This window comes from Vidua macroura, chromosome 5, assembly GCF_024509145.1.
Source record: "Vidua macroura isolate BioBank_ID:100142 chromosome 5, ASM2450914v1, whole genome shotgun sequence".
NCBI lineage: Eukaryota > Metazoa > Chordata > Aves > Passeriformes > Viduidae > Vidua > Vidua macroura.
This window is the reverse complement of record NC_071575.1, coordinates 15,894,617-15,911,204: the sequence shown is the minus strand read 5'-3', so window position 1 is coordinate 15,911,204 and position 16,588 is coordinate 15,894,617. Positions and strand designations below refer to the sequence as shown.

The 16,588-nt window shown below is 35.5% G+C and overlaps 1 protein-coding gene across 4 annotated transcripts in view; it reads left to right on the top strand.

Annotated features, from left to right (window-relative positions):
- The window catches only part of ANKS1B (ankyrin repeat and sterile alpha motif domain containing 1B), a 396,726-nt gene that overhangs the window by 292,466 nt on the left and 87,672 nt on the right, over positions 1-16,588 (top strand). The window lies entirely within an intron of this gene.

The window sequence follows — 16,588 nt, the reverse complement described above, 5'->3', positions numbered from 1 at the left end:
GTACAATCTGAAGGTTACAGATCTTGTCCTGAACAGTAGCTCGTTGGTGTGTGTATTTGAACTTAGGAGTTACTTGTAATTTTTGTCATCACTCAAAAGGATTGAAGTCCAGCAAACCATCTGAGGCTTTTGGGGAAAAGATAGAACAGTGCTAATTGGTACATGACAGAGGGAATACATGAACACAACCTAGGAGTTTGTTCTGCTGAAAGCATCATATTATATTGTTTCCCTGTGGATAGAAGCTGGAAAAGTCAATGTTTTTTCCTCGAGTTTCTTTATTGCCATGAAAGTATTTCAAATTACTTATACTGGTAGAATTATCACAGTAATTTTTATACAAAATCTAAACACTTCTGAAATGAGAAAAGAAGAGTAATTTAGCTATTAAGATAGGGGTATTTGCCTTTAATAATTTATTCTGACATATCCAGGACTTGGCTAAAGGTCACTGGCAAAGACAAATTCCTTGGATTTGTGGGGGTTTTTTGTTGAATGCAGGGAGTTTTCATTCTGTAACAGACCTGAACACAGCCCCTGCCTACATCCAAATATCCTCCTGCTCTTTGGACATGAGTCCTTGAGGCTTACCAGCCTTAATGCCTCAGGCCTAATAATACATTCAGAAGAATTTTTACCAGATGCTGATTGGAAATGTGCCATAGCCATTCTCTGAGTGGTTTATAGGGGAAGAATAACATCTTAATTAAGTTACATTAATTTCTGGTAATTATCATGCAATAACAATTTAATGTGGCAAATACTTTGTCATTTAACTAGTATAGTTGTTATTGCATATTACAGTTTTCGTGAAATTTTATATAATTTACTGATAGACAAACTTTCATATGTTCATATAAAAATTATAATACACATAAATATATTATATAATTGCTCATATCTAATTGCAGATATTACAAGGAGTAGCAATTTGAGAATAATATGATTGCTAATTTTCAAATCAGATGTTTCCATGAAATGAAAAAGAAGATTACTTTTTTAACCTGTATTTTTTTTTATTTTGAAAAGCTTTTCAAAGTTACCTTCTGCCTCTCTTGGTTATTGGGCACTCAGATTAAATGGTAATGTCACTGATAAAGAAATTATCAGTCTGACCCCAAATAATTTACTTATTGAAAGATATTATATAAATTCCCCAGAATGAATTGGACTGGTGGCACTCAATGTACTAATTTACAACCTGCTTAAACAAGTTCCAGAGTCCGAGGGACTCAGTGGGAAGGAACCTGAGTAACTGGGAGTAGAATACTGCCTGTGTAAATTCATCATTCCAATACAGGCATTCTTATAACTATCAGCTAAGAACACTGAAGCTAGAGTTTATTTTTTAAAGTATAATTAACACCAAAATATCTTCAGGTCTTAGTTCCTTTTACTTCCATGCTACCCTGGTTCTTCCATAGGATCCCAAGTAATTTAAAGTGGAAGGGAACTCTAGAAGCCATCTGTGCCAGATGAGAGGACTCAAGGGAAACAGGACTAGAAAAATATGTTTAAAAATGCTAGATTCTTCAGATACTACTGAGAATATACATTAGAACCTAAGATTTTATGTGTCACTGCACCATTTGTATACTAGTTTTACCATAAAAAAAAATTCACATTAAAAGATATTATTTCTCTCAAAAAGACAAAAAAGCCCCTTTTTTCATCTAGTATACAGTTTCATAAATATAGCACATTTTTTTCCTAGACATTAAAAAGCACTGCAGTACTATGCTGTCCACGCACTAGCATAAAGAGATATAATCTAATTTTAAAGTTAAAATTGAGCAGTTTGCATGCTTGGGTAGTAAAACTCTTCTCAGCAATGTCTTCTGAATCTGAACAGCTCTTCTCTCTGGTCAGAAATGTACAGGGCTTTACTGCAGGATATTGTTCCTGCTCACTTTTCTTTGGCTAGTTTTGAGGCACCTTAGAAGTCTGTGCTCAGTGGTGAATTTTGTATCCTTGACCCCCCTACAGTGGCCACACAGTACAGCAAGAGTGGTATTGCAAGGAATTCTGCTCCAATAATACCTGTTTTGTTTTTTTTTTCCTTTAGTCTTTCCAATTACTTGAACAAAGGCTCAAGGAATGTGTCCTTGCGTTTTCATTTTGCCCAGTATTGTATTAAGTTTCTCAACAAAGGAATTAAGTTTCAGTTAAGATTTGTCCTAAAAAAAATGAGGATGTTTTCTCTTACAATTCCCTCACAAGTCTAGATTATTACTTTTTTGGTAACTCCTTGCAGCACTTTGTTTTTCTGTGTCATCTTCAATTTGGGGGAAATCCCAAGTGTTTTCTTCAGTATGACATGTGAATATATGCCTTCCCTTCTGCAACAAGCATCAGTACTGAAGTGACTTACTTTGATTATGCAAAGATGTGGCAGAAGTAGAAAAACTTCTCAAAAAAAAAAAAAAAAAAAAAAAAAAAAAAAAGCTACAGGAATTGTCAGAATTTGCCCCTTCATTTGGTTTTATCAAACAGCCTCTGCCTCTGCCAGAAGTTGTAGCAGGACTCCTCCCTGTTCTGTCAGCATATCAGCTGTGGGTAGTAATTAGGTACAACAAAGTAACAAATTGCTGGCTCTGCACTTTGTTCCTCATTTGCCTTTCCTCAACTGTCCACTACATGTCAAAAATAACTGTCACTTTTGGACTATCTATTAAACCTCATTATTATTATCATCCAGCTAGCAAATTTGTGCCAATCCTCTTCCCTCCCATTATTTTTTCCAGAACACTGAAAACAGTCAATTTGTCAAGGACATAAATTTTCTGGTTTGCCCTTGTGCAGCCAGAGTTCACCATGGGCAAACAGAATCTCTGGGCTCACAGGGCAGGGGAAGGAAAACAAGGAAGAGAGAAGGGCAGTAGGGGACACATAAATGAATATGGGACTCTGAGTAGAAAAGCCATGAAAGGTTCCACAGCCTTCTTTGTTCAGGAAACCCTCAACAAATAGTGTGCAATGTGATTTTATTGAAATGTCTGCTTTCCCTATGAGCAGTTGATATGATCCTTGTGCATGCTCATTAAGGATTATTGTCTATTCCTTCCTGCTTTCTCCAGATCTAACATATCTATTTGCATTGGAAGTATACGTTTGTAATCACTTTCTAGCATATCTTCTTCTGTCACTTTGTCACTGTTAATTCTCAGTGACTCTACTTTTGGTAGGTGTTGTGGTTTTTGTTTCTTATGCTACTGTATTTATTGGGCATTCTGATAAAACAGGGGTTTCACTAAACTTTAGAAAGGCTTTATTTACATCAAATGGAAAATTTTATTAGAAATTATATAACTCTAGGAAGGCTGGTGTCTTATTTTGAACCATATCTGCAGAAATGGGCTGCAAAAATAATATCAAGCTTTTTTTATGAGAATAACATTGTCAGGGAAATAACAGGAAGTACAGTGGAGCAAATAAACCTTGGTCTTGAGAGACTAAATACATATATTATAAAGCATTCAATAAATCTGGTTTGATTAAGGTCATAGACTTTTTGGACTATGTGTGTAATTTTTCCTACACAAGAAGTATCATAATAGTGTGCAAATGACTGAAATATGAAAGAAGAATAAATGTATTCACAAAAGAATAAATGCCAGCAAAGGCCATTAGTAAAAGTAAAGGGAAAAAAACAAACTTGAGAATTCAGTATCAGTAACATAAAGTGTCACCGAGGTGCGTTGTAAAAGACTGTTGTGAAAATAGCCAAAACTTTCTCATTTGGGACCTTTTAATATAGTCTGGGGAAAAAAAAAAAAAAAAAAAAAAAAACCCTAGGAAATATAGGAAACATACTTGTTTTTGCAGAGATTTAATGGGACACTAATAAAGATCTTCTCCAGCTCTAACTTCTTTAAATCAATTTTGGGCAAGGCAGCCTGAAATGTTGATGTTAAATAGAAACTTAAAGTCATTGATGCAATATCTTGTCATGGTTAGGGAAGTAAAGAAATTACAGTTGATATGTCAGCAAAGCACAAGTGCAAACACCAGGAGAAACTAGTAAACAGAGATCCAGTGAGGCAACCCTAAAATGCTTCATTTGGCCAGTGGCACTGTACTACAGATGGAAATTAGGTTTGTAAAGATGAGCAAGCCCTTAACTATGATGACATATTGTTATGCTTATGTTCCTTAGGGGAAAAAAATTCCTTGTCACAAGATTTTTATACTAAAAATGTATGTTCAATTCCACTTTCCAATATTTTTCTCTTATGTGTCTTAAATTAAAAGTCTAGCTTCCATCTGGGCCATTAATTTATGTCTGTCATATTAATCAAATGTCTGCTGTTAGGGCTTTCATGACTAGCACCTTTTTAGGGTTTCTACCCTGAAATTTAGGACAGAAAATGACTGTATCTTGGATGTAGAAACATCTTGGCTGCCAGACTTTCTCACTGTTACCAAGCATCTTTTCACATTTACAATTTATACCAAATCTTGAGAGACTGTTCCTAAGGTGATCTTATGGTAAATCTTGCTCATATTTACCATGATTTCTCTTTTTTCCCAGATGCCCATTTTAATCCTTTATTTCTTAATGTGTTTTATCTTGCTTATTTCAGATGTTAAAATGGTGTGTTTTAGTGTAGTTTTTGCTGTATTCTATCATGTTTTTAAAAACATCCAGAAACCCTAGATTTATCAGGGGAGTTCTCATTTGGCAGCTAAATTATTTTTGTCATAAAGAGGATATTATAAAACTCTTTGAGAGGAAGCATGAAACTGAAATAATGGGACAAAGATCAAAGCCAGCAGCTACACAAGAGTTTCTGGTGTAGAATCCTTGACTGGCAAGAGGGAGCTGGCTGATGGCATATTTTTTGTACAACTAATGAAAATTTCTCAAGGGGTTAAGCCTTCTAATAGTTTGGAAGATGTAATAAAAACTCATTTCAGACTAATATAGAGTTTTCAGCAATATGTTATATGTATGAAATTTGCCCTTTACAGCTGGTAATTTGTCACCACCTTAATCTTCTGTCCTGCAACCACACACAGGATCAGTCCTGTTTATTTCAGTGCTTATTCCCAGAAAAACTGTAAAGTCTCATTGCTGCTGATCTTTCTCCAACTTTTTAATATAGATGCTCTGATCATTTTTAGCAGTACTTTTTTATTTTATCAGTACTGAAATTGAATCTCACATCCTTTGACTTGGTGGAATATCTGCCTGTAAATGTCTGTATTCCTTTACCAAAATACTTCTAGAGAAATATAATAAATAAAATCCTGGTAAGTTAGTAGAAGTGGTAAAACATTTGTACATTTTCACCAAACTCCTTGATATCGCATTAGGAACTTTTATAAATTCTTATTTGTAATTAAGATTGTATTTTATTCAATTATCTGGAATTTACTCACTTTATATGTACTTTAACATAAAACTTACGTTAACTAAACTTTAACTAAAAACTTATTTTATTTAATTAAAATGGGGGGGGTTTAAGAGTTTTAAGTGAAGATCACAGAATGCAAGGTGCAGAAAATAAATGTGATGAACAGGAAGGAACAGAAGGAGAAATAACAGGAAAAAATCAATAATGATAAAAAGGAGTGATGTATCAAATGGAAAAAAAGCATGGAACTTACGGAATTTAGGTAATTTACTGAATAAAGTGAAGTAAATTATCCAAAATAAGGGTCAGTCAGCAAGATTTATGTGTTTTCTGGAAAACTTTAACAGTGTTTTCCCCCTTCCAAGTGCAGTAGTTAGGTATCATGTTTATATAATATGGCCTGTGGTTTGTGTACTACTTTGCCATTTACTCACAAGGAAAAGCACCATTCATTAAACAACCAGAAGCATTTTGTTCAGTGTTATAGGCTTTCCTTACACAAGATCCATCACAATAAAGAGGACTGCTATTACTAAGATCTGGCAGCTACACAGTCCAAATGATAAATATAAAAGCTGTTTAACATTCTAGTAGACTGTAACCTGCAATAATCTCTAAAATTATAAAACACTTGAAAATTTTCATCCTGTATGGTCAGTTCTGAACACCTGAGAATTTTCGGAAGTTTTTAGAGGCCTATCAGGAAAGTAAATATCACCAGAAAATGTCTGATACAAATCTCATATTTTTTTGTTTTTGTCAGTGTACTGCAAGGGATGTCTGCTCTATAAGGGAGAGGATGCAAGAGGGTCAAATATATATATTAAAAATAAGGACATTTTCATTCAGAGCTGTGAAATCTCCTTAATCATCCTGCAGTAGGGTGTAGCTGTCAGTTTGGACAGTCTCAACTCCCTTTCTCCTGATATCTGGAAGAAAACATCCTGTAAAAATCAGACACAAAGTCTATTGTTTATGAAGTTGGCATTAGCTGCTTTCTAACTACCTCTACCACCGTCCATGGGTTTGGTGGAATTTCTGTGTCATTAAATCAATGCTTTCTACCCCTAAGAAAGATGAGACAGGGGATTGATTCACCATTTCCAGGACCAACTATGTTCAAATACTTGCAAGCCAAGTGACATTTTTAGCACAGACAGGCAGAAATTAACAGTTAACTGGGCTGTAAGAAAATCATGCTCAGTTAACCCTTATTTAGATGAGCTGGGCAGTTCTTCCTTGTTCAACACATATGAAATGTCTTACACTCTTACTACACAAAATGTCTTACTTGATTAAATAAAATCACTACTACTACACAAAATGTCTTACTGATCCACTCTTTCCATCAGGATCAGGAACTTCTTTTCCAGGGAAATGTCTTACTGGTAGTTCCTTCTCAGTGGAAGATTTTCTTCCTTTCTTCTCTCAAACCTGGTCTTCACTGGAGAACCCTAAGAGCAATTACTTAACTGATCTGAAGAATCTTTTCCTCAGCAGTCTTGGATGGAGAAGAAGAACTCATCAGATGTTTGCTGTGTATGCCTTCATTTGTCCAAAACTTAAAAACCAAAGTATTTCCCTGAAAATGAATCATCCAGTTTCTCTTTTGGGATTATTTCTTTCCTGGAAAGTCAGTCCTCTGGTTCATGAAGACCACCCCAGCCCCATCCTGGACTTCTTGCTCAGAGCCTAGAGTCAGTTAATGTTACCAGCCCTTGCTGCTGCTCTTACTGCTTAAGACCTAATTCAAAGTATTTCTTGCTGACCACACATTTTCCATTAAGACAGAATCTTATCCTGATGCTGTCATCCTTTTCTTTATTTCTTTTTTTACTCAGTACTGTCCCTGTAGGACACGAGAAAGCCTGACGTGAGTTGCTGCTATTGTCACGGTAAAGAGACTACTTTATTTTTTCTGACTTCAGCATTTATAGTTTTCCAAAGGTGCCAGTGGATTGGAGGGTGAAAGTGCCACCTCTCCAACGACACTGGGCAAACTACCAGTGCATCAAATTTCTCTGCCTCTATGAAGGAATGCGAAACAGTAGGTTATCTACAGAAAGTGTGTGAGAAAGTTCTCTACAAGAATGTAAACTCAGAAGACTTTAGAAAACTCTTAAAAATCAGGGTGACACAATACAATAGATAGGTAGCTGTAAATATACTGGTATGTCACTGAAATACAAAAGGCTCTTTTATTTGGTTACAGATTTGGGGTTTTTTTGCATGTTTGGAAATAGGCCTAACTGGAGAAATGTGTGAAGTCTGCCACTAGACAGTCCTGCAATATAGTTACCAAAGAATACAGGGAAAGGTGGAAAAGAAATTTAATTTTTCTCCTGGAATATGAAAAATACAGAGTAGCAAACAAGTTTTTTCAGGTTTGAAAGATTACTGTGCTTCCATTCATCTAAAAGAGGTAAGGGAAGATACTTTATTTTATATTTTTAAAACTTCAGCAAAAGTTTTCCATATGAGAACTCTAATTCTGGAATTGAGCTATTATACTTAGGTTTGAACATACTGGTGTCAGAAGTTACCCTGAGGTTTCACCCAATAATATCCATTATATTTCATTCCAATGTCCACTGTATCACCTGCTGCTAACACAAGGAAGAGAAAATTTAGAGATGTTGATTTATGAAACTTCTGATTATGCAACATTGGATAACAAAAAACAATTACAGATAGTGCAACAGGTTTTGTTTTTATAGAATAGTATACAAAAATAATAAAGCTGAATTAATTTCTACACTATCCCAAGAGAGCAGTAGCTTCTAAAGAAAAGCGAAGAGGAAAATAAGTAGTTTTGTAGGAACAAGTTATTTTCACCTTAATTGTCTACCAAAACCAGATTGAGCATCTTTACAGAGCCATTAGCATATTTTCCACTCTATTTTTATACAGAAGACTCTGTTCCTCTCTAGGCTCAGACTTAAGTGTTTTGCTTTTGAATAATTTCATGGTTGTGGTAGGTTGCTCCAGTGGTGTGGCCCACTTGCTTTAATCACTATACTGGATTCCAGATTGGTAAGGCATAATTTTATTCTATTCTGTAATTCCAGTATTCTTTATTTGCTGAGATCTGTAGTACTGTGCCCGTGTAAAAAATGCAAGGTACCTTGAGAAAGAATGATAAAAAAAGTAGGTCCAAATTTGAAAGTATTACAAATGGCATTAAAATTTTTATTTGAGCCCCCCAGCATGTTTATTTAGGGTTGCCTTTTGTTAGTTCATTTTAGCTGAAGAAAATATATTATTAAAATTGATTTTGGCCTCTAAAATATGTGATTTATTGGCTAAAATGTGGTGCTTTGGTGAGTAAATAGCTGTTGATATATCCATTATTTAAGTGTTACAAAATATAGGTTTATTTATCAACAACAAAACTGCCTGTATCAATAGTAAACTGCTTGATTTCTTGCACCAGATTGGAAAGCAACTTGAAAATGCTGATTATCCTAGAGCTACCTTTTTTGACACCCTGAAAGCTTTCATTTCATTATCTCCACCTGCCATTGTATTATAGATTTGTAGGTGAAGACAAAAATTGTAACGAGTGAATCTTCCCATGGTCTAATGAAAAAATAACTATCAAAATTATGCACTACCAAAGGGGAAAAAAAAATAATCAGGGTCTCTTTCTGGCCTGCCCAGGTTCTGCTGACTAAAAAAAAAAAAGCAGTATCCAATCAGGAACATGCTCAATCTTGCTGGTATTCTGCCACATTTTGCCTGAAATAACATGAAAGAAATAGAATGGATGAGAGAAACTTGTACAAAAAGCAGCTGAAACGCCTTTGACTGTGCTGGGTGAGGCTGTATTGAACCCCAAAGCTGTGGGTAGAGTTCAGGCTGTTGAACCAAAAATATTTCAGGCTGAACTTTCCAGAAGTATGGATTACTAAAGAGTTACTTTTTTCTATGCTTCTACTTGTTAGTATTGGTGTTATTAATACTGATACTGTCATAAAACTGTCATAAAAACTGTCATAAAACAGGTGAATCAAGCTAAGTCATACAGCCAGCTAAACTCTGATACTTTATCAAGTGGCAGAATTTTGATAACAAAAATCTAAAATGGCCTGGTTGGGCTGCCTTGCTTATGTCTCCCTCAAGGCAGTCAATTGAATTTTCTAAATAATCCACCCTCCAATATACCCATTTGCCCCGTCACAAATGAATGGATAGAGAATTATGACACATCTTCATTTACTGACAGACATTTGTCATTGAGACCCTTTCTACCTTCCTACTGATGTATGTACCATGCATACATACAATGTAATGCTGGAAACATATGCATAAAAGCTATCACATTCAGCTTAATTATAAACTAATTAACAGCCCTTCTGGCCTTTGCAGAATACCATGCTAAATTCAAGAAATAATTTGAATAGGTAATTATGAATGCTATTTTAAAATAATGAGTTGAAGCATCTACAAGATTTTACCTTGACAAAAATGTGATTGCTAAAATTGCCACTGACTAATACATAGTTGGGAGGAACAAACTTTTTTCTTTTAGAAAGAAAAAATTGTAGTCCCATTGTCCACAAAAGCTCATTAGAAATAAGAAAGAAATTTGGAAGATCTCCAAATGCAGGCTTATGAAATGGAAGAAAGAAAAAAGTAATTTCTTGGATTATTTTTTAATGGATGAAAATATGCAACATCCAGTGTCGTTTGCAAGGCACTGGACTTTGCACCATGCTGGCAGTGATTGTCTCCTCACAATGCAAATTATAACTGGGGACCAAGTAGTCACTGTCATGCACAATTCTATGTTATAACACTTTAGATTTGATTTCTACAGCAGCCTTGAAAATGTTGCTACTGACAAAAGGAAATGTATTCTTTCATAGTCTGGCTTTTCAGTCTGCTTTTTATTCACTCATGCCCATAAATCACCACTTTCTGTTTATATTATAAGGTTACACCAACATCTTTAACCTAACAGTATTTGAACCAAACCACTTATGAAAATTAATGGTTTTCATACGTAGTATGACGATGTCTGAATTACCCAGAGGGTTGTTAAAATACAGTGTTATTGTATAAAGTACAAAGGTATTAATCAGTTTCGTGTTTTTGTTGCCTTTTACAAAAGCCAGAGGCGATTGCAGCTGCAGAGTTGCTCAGTCTTGAGATGACCTCTAGGGGTCACCTGATACTTTCTCTTATAAAGCACAGAGTTTATTTAATCATTTCTAAACAACCCCAAAGAAAATAAGACTTCTTGAACAGTTTTTCACTTTAAGCTAGTGATGGCACACTCTCGTTTGCATATGAACTCTTATTTGTTCAAATCTTATACAGTCTTCTCTATTGTGTAACCTAAATTTTCCCCACTGCATGTTAAATGAGTTCCTCAGTCTTCTTTGATTAATCAAAAAATATGGCCTACTTTATGACATGCCTTTAATTATTCGCAGACAGTTCTTGTTATGTCATTTTCCTCCGGATGGAAGTTGCTTAACTGTATAATTCCACATAGATCTTGTTTTCCAAACACCTCTGTTCAGCTCCAGTCTACTCAGCTTGCTTGGCCAGAGCACATCCTTTTAAATACTGTGTCCCTCGACAATTCTCTGGTCTTTAATCACTGTCGAGTACTGCATTGCCATCTTGCTCAGTGTTTGCATTGTGCTTTTCCAGAGTGAATGAAAAATAACCTCTGAGCCTAAAGGGAGCCTCACAAACAAGGAGGAGGAAGAGGCCAATTTAGGGGGGAAATTAAGAGTGATGTTAAGAGGGGCAGCAGCCATGAGAATCCTGAAATTCCCTCCCAGGTCAGTCAGGTGTGACTACAGAACAGCAAGAGCTGATGGTGTTCTGCTGAGCCCAGGAGGAGTGTGTCTTATTGTCCTTCCTGCATACAAGTGTTCCTGGGATGGGAGACAGCTTCCTTAGATCCTGCCCCTAGCCATAAATTGTCTTACAGTCTGACATTCCAGTATCTTCATACAGAAAAAGAACACATTTCTCTCTTTTGTAGCCATGTGAAATATTAATATAGGATAAATTTATATTTGATCCTGGGGAGAGAACTAAAGGTCATTGTACCTTTGCTTTGCATTTTTTATGTAGCAATACCTCCTGGCCATAAAAGATAGGAATTTTCTGAATCATTAATGTGGGTTTGTCTTTGATTAATGCCTAAAATTTTAATTTTTTTTTTCTTAAAATAATAAATATTAAGATTTTTCATTCAGTGAATATTCTATAACTTTGAAATGTCTTTTAATTGATTCATGACAAGAAACTGAAATCCAAAAATATTTAATGGAGAAAGTATTCTGAAAATGTTTTCAGAACATAGTCTGCACGTATAATAAGACCATACTTATGGTCATAGACAGACATTTGTTTTGAATTCTCAGGCAAAAACAAAATAGTAGCATTGTAGTTTAAACTATTCCATTCATTTTCATGTGGGATCAGTATTCATAGACACATTTTATAATAGTTTGTAGTCTACTGATTCCTCTGGTTCACCATGGTATTTATTCAGAAGGAATCTTGTACTGTAGTAAAAGACTTTAAGGGATTCTTTTTCTTCTTCTGGGAAAACACAGAAATCTTACTTATAGATCCTGTGAGAAAGTCATTGATTTGGAAAGATAGCCAAGATTTTTTTTTTTTTAAGAAATTATTAATATGGAATATTTAATTTTGGTTTTTATTTTTAATTTTGTTTTACTTATTCAAAACACAATAGTCATAAACCACCTAGTAAAGATACTGTATATCTTTTGATTCTCTTCCAACTTTCTTCTGATCACTGTACTTTATAATCCATCTCTCAATCTGCTGTAATACCTTGAGAAATTTTATGCTGAATAGTCTTAGATATAGACTGTTTGTGTCTAAAATTTGAAGAGTTCAAATATAATATGACCACCATTACAACACAGTGATTATTTGCAGCATGGCCTTTGACACCAATAGCAATAGTCAGTATTTAGATTTTTTTAAAGCATCTATATGCATCTTACAGTGACATTAAATACATATTTGAAGCCATATATTTAGTGTTGGTATACAATCTGCATGCATATGTCTGCGTTTCTAAAGTCAAGTTTTCTTTCGGTTAGAAGCTGATCATCTCATGGTATTTTTGGACTAACTATACCATCCAGCTCAAAATTAATTTCCTCAAGTAGCGTTCTCTCTCTTACTCTCTGGGAAGCATTTATTCCTTCCTCTCTGACTTCCAAGCTTTAAAAATTGTACATTTTCAGGAAAAATAATAGAACAAAGCTATTTCTATGATTTTATGCTTTCCTTTTCTGCACAAAGACCACCAAATGGCTGAGCTGGGTGTCTCCCTACTTCACTTCAATATCCCATTATTGTATCCCTTGTCCCAGTAAATACATGCACATTAACATTCACATACATCCCCTCCATGAGTCTGTGGTTAATTATCTCATTACTAGGAAACAAATATTCTGTCCTATAATTCTGAAGTATTATTCCACTTTATACATTTCTTAATCAAGATTAAGAGCAGATTTTCACTCTTTTTCATTGCTTTGTTTTCTGATCACACATTAGATTATATCTTCACTCAACTCTTTATTTTCTTTTCTCATTAGTCAAAGGTAGAATAACCATTGTGGTCACAAGAATAAAATGGATCCATGTACTTTTCCTAGATTTCTTTGTTTCTTTCCATTAACGAGATTATACTTTATATTCATATCAATATTCCTCATGGAATATTAAAGGCATTTTAAACTATATTCTACAGTTTTCTAGAAATTTTTTTTTTTTTTTGCTTCAATTCAGGTTGCAATGTCATTCTTTTAGGGAAATTTTGCTCTCAGAGAAACTGACTTTACAAATATTCCATGTTTATAAGTACATTCCATGTTTATAAGCACCATCAGCATCAGTAATTGACCAGATCAGTTCTTGACACTTCATTCAAAGGCAGGTTAAGGTGCCTTTGGCACCCAGATATTTATTAGTTCTCAGAAAACAAGAACCAGATGTTGTTGGAGTCTGTATGGACAAGACCTCTGTGTACATTCAGTTGATCTTCAGATATTAAATTTATTCGATTAACACTTTATTTCTTTATAGACCTAGGAGATTGTCCTGGAGGGTGGGGGGAAGGCATAATCTATGTTTGCCAATGAAGAATTTCTCCTCAAACCCCAGCACACCATAGCATCAGCTCCTGCAGATACTCCAGTGGTTCCAGAAGATACCTGCAGTTATCTGTTTGGGTCCTACAATAACTGCATGCCCACACAACTTTATTTGGAACTTGCTCTTTCCAAAGGGTCTGTATAGTCCAAATTTATCAGCTTCTTTGAAATTCTCTCCGACATTGGACAGTTTTAAGAATAAAAATCAAAATAAATTATGGATTATTTTGAAACATGGGCATTTCAGTTTCTTATTCTTAGACTGGAATTAAAAAATATGTAAAAAGACAACTCTGGTTGTAGTATAATAGCTAAATTTCTTTCTAGTCCTTAACTTTTTTTTTCTAGAACATTTAAGCTATCAGAAGTGTTTGTCCTATACAGCAAGATCCTATCATCTGAGTGGTGACCTAGAGCTGAAAATAAAGCCAGCTTGTAGGACTGGCTTAAATTCTCCCATGAGATTTCCTTGCTTAAAACATCATTCTGTTACCTTTTAGTGTTCAAAAAATGACAACTTCCTTTTTCTTCCTTACTTTGAACTTAAGTCCCTGCTCCTTACCTGAGCCAACACAGCTGTTCCATTTATCTTCAGTTAGTGTATTCCCTTTGTCCTGATTTGCTGCAGCCTGGTGCAAGTGTTACAGTCTCTGGAGTTGCATAGCATGGCCATTACCTAAGCAGATTTTACTAAGTGCAGAGAATTTCTGTGATTCTTGTTTGCAACTTTCCCTCTCCACATGTCTCTTCTCACCTGTATACTCCCAGCTACAGGAACCTATATACACCAGCTATAGGGGCGTTTTGGCAAGTATAATTTACTAGTAAGATTTTCAGAAATCCAGGTTTATGCTCACGTTTTCACTAAGCTTCTAAATGTCTAAAAATGTCTTTTCTTTCACCATCTTGCTAGAAACCTTAATCCTTCCCTAGGACTTGTGTTGTAGATGTCGGCGAACACAATGGGAAGAATGATGATGTCTAACTCCATTTCAGAAGGCTGAATGATTGCTTTATTATAATTATGTTATAATACATTAATATGCTATATAAAAGAGGATACTAAATACTACATGCTACTTTCTCTAACTATCATATCTAACCCCTCACAACTCGTGACCCTGTTCGCCAGAGTCCAGACACAGGTGGATCCGATTGGCTCTCAGGCCCAAACAATCCACCATGATCCAACCAAGCGCTCACTCCAGGTAAACAATTCTCCAAACACATTCCACAAGAGAAAAACATGGAGCAGAAATAGAAATTGTTTTCTCTTTCATTTCTCTCTGTGCACCTCAATAAAAAATCCTGAGAGAGAGAGAAATGTGCTTGCCACAGACTTGCACACTTTTTTCCTTCAGGAAGAGCTGCTCTAGGCTGGAGTATGTTACAATCAATAGAAGTAATGAAGTTTATGGCAGGTATAGAAAACGGCTGGCACATCCACTATGCTCTGCCATCCTCATATTGGCCTCATGCTGACAGCCTTAACTGGTTCCTCCTCTGGCTCAGCAATTCCATATAATTACTGCTCCTAACTCAGACAGTTGTTAATGGATCACATCCCACCTATTCTAAAGATCTGATTTCAATTTAAAAATGCAGATCACAAAATTCAGGACAAAGCAAGTTCAGACAGTGCTATAAGTTAGTTGCAGGGATAGAGATGTGGAGACCCAAGGTATTGGAAAAGTATAGACAAATCCATAAATGTCATTCAACATTTTAAGCAAATGCTGCCAAAGCATCTGCTTCGGAAAGATCTGTTCATGTCAGAATAAAAGTGACACTGACAATTTAAGTGTTAAAATTTAAACTGCATTGACATGTTTGAAAAGATGAAAAAGAAATGTTTTGAAATGGACACTTTCATATTTCCAGCCTCATTATTTGGAATTCTTTTCAGGAAATGTTGCAAAATGTTTATGTTTTCTCCTGATTCAGGATGAAACAAAACTTCTGTATTCTGTTCGGTCCTTCTCCAGATGGGCTATATCAAATCTGTATAAACACCAGACTGTGTCTATAAGATTTTATTGAAACAATGGAGCTCTGCAAAGAAGCAGAGAGTACTCAGTTAAAATCAAAATAATTTTACAAATCTCATTCTAAAAGGTGCTTTAGAGCTAATGCTTAGAGGTCCCCAACATTATTTTGGCAGGAGTAATTAGCTGAAATTATGATATAGAAGTTATGATATAGAAAACTGTATCTCTAGGAGTTTTCATTACTACTTTATGCATTCCTTTCAACTCTTAAATAATCGGCAGTTGATCTTTGTGATTCATAGGCAAACACTGCTGCCTTTACTCACACACGTACCAGTGCATTCAAAGTCAGCACTAACTTGTGGTTGAGTCAGTCCAGCCAACCCGCTACACATCGCTGAGCTCGTGGCTATGTGCATGTTATTAACACTCTTTGTAACCAAGTGAACCATTTGTGAATATGGTCATTTACTCCTTGAAAGACTTGCTTTTGAAAAAATGCAGCTTAGCAGTAGTTTGAGATCTAATTAATGCTCTGAGGGACATACACTCAGAGCCTCAAGTATGATTTATTTTGGTGCTCAAAGCCATCTATGCTTGAAGTTCTATATAAGCACATGCAGTTGAACATGCCAGACGAAAGGGCTAGTGAATTAGGTTTCTACATTTAATCAGTGTGAGGTCTCTGAAAAGTCTGACTGTGAACTTGTATGCCTGGAAAATTTGCCTTGCTGATGTGCTGGATCTGCAGCTCCTGCATCGTCCATTCCCTGCTCTTCCTCTTGCAGAGGCTGAAAATTATACTGAATTTCAGCACTGTGACATGTCTGTGTAAAGCTGCCCAGAGAGAAACATCTAGTTTTTCTTCCACTTGTTCATTAAGGATTTTATTTAACAGAAGACAGAAAGCCTCCAAAGGCAGGATTGAGGCCTGAGGCACCTGCCTGGCTGATGTCTTGGATAGATCTGCCGGGAGTGGGCCGGAGAAATGCAGCAGGCATTACTAACCACATCCTCCCCATCAATTCACCTGCTGTAACTGAGTAAAATTTTTTGACCTGGTAAAATATTTCTTCCAGTC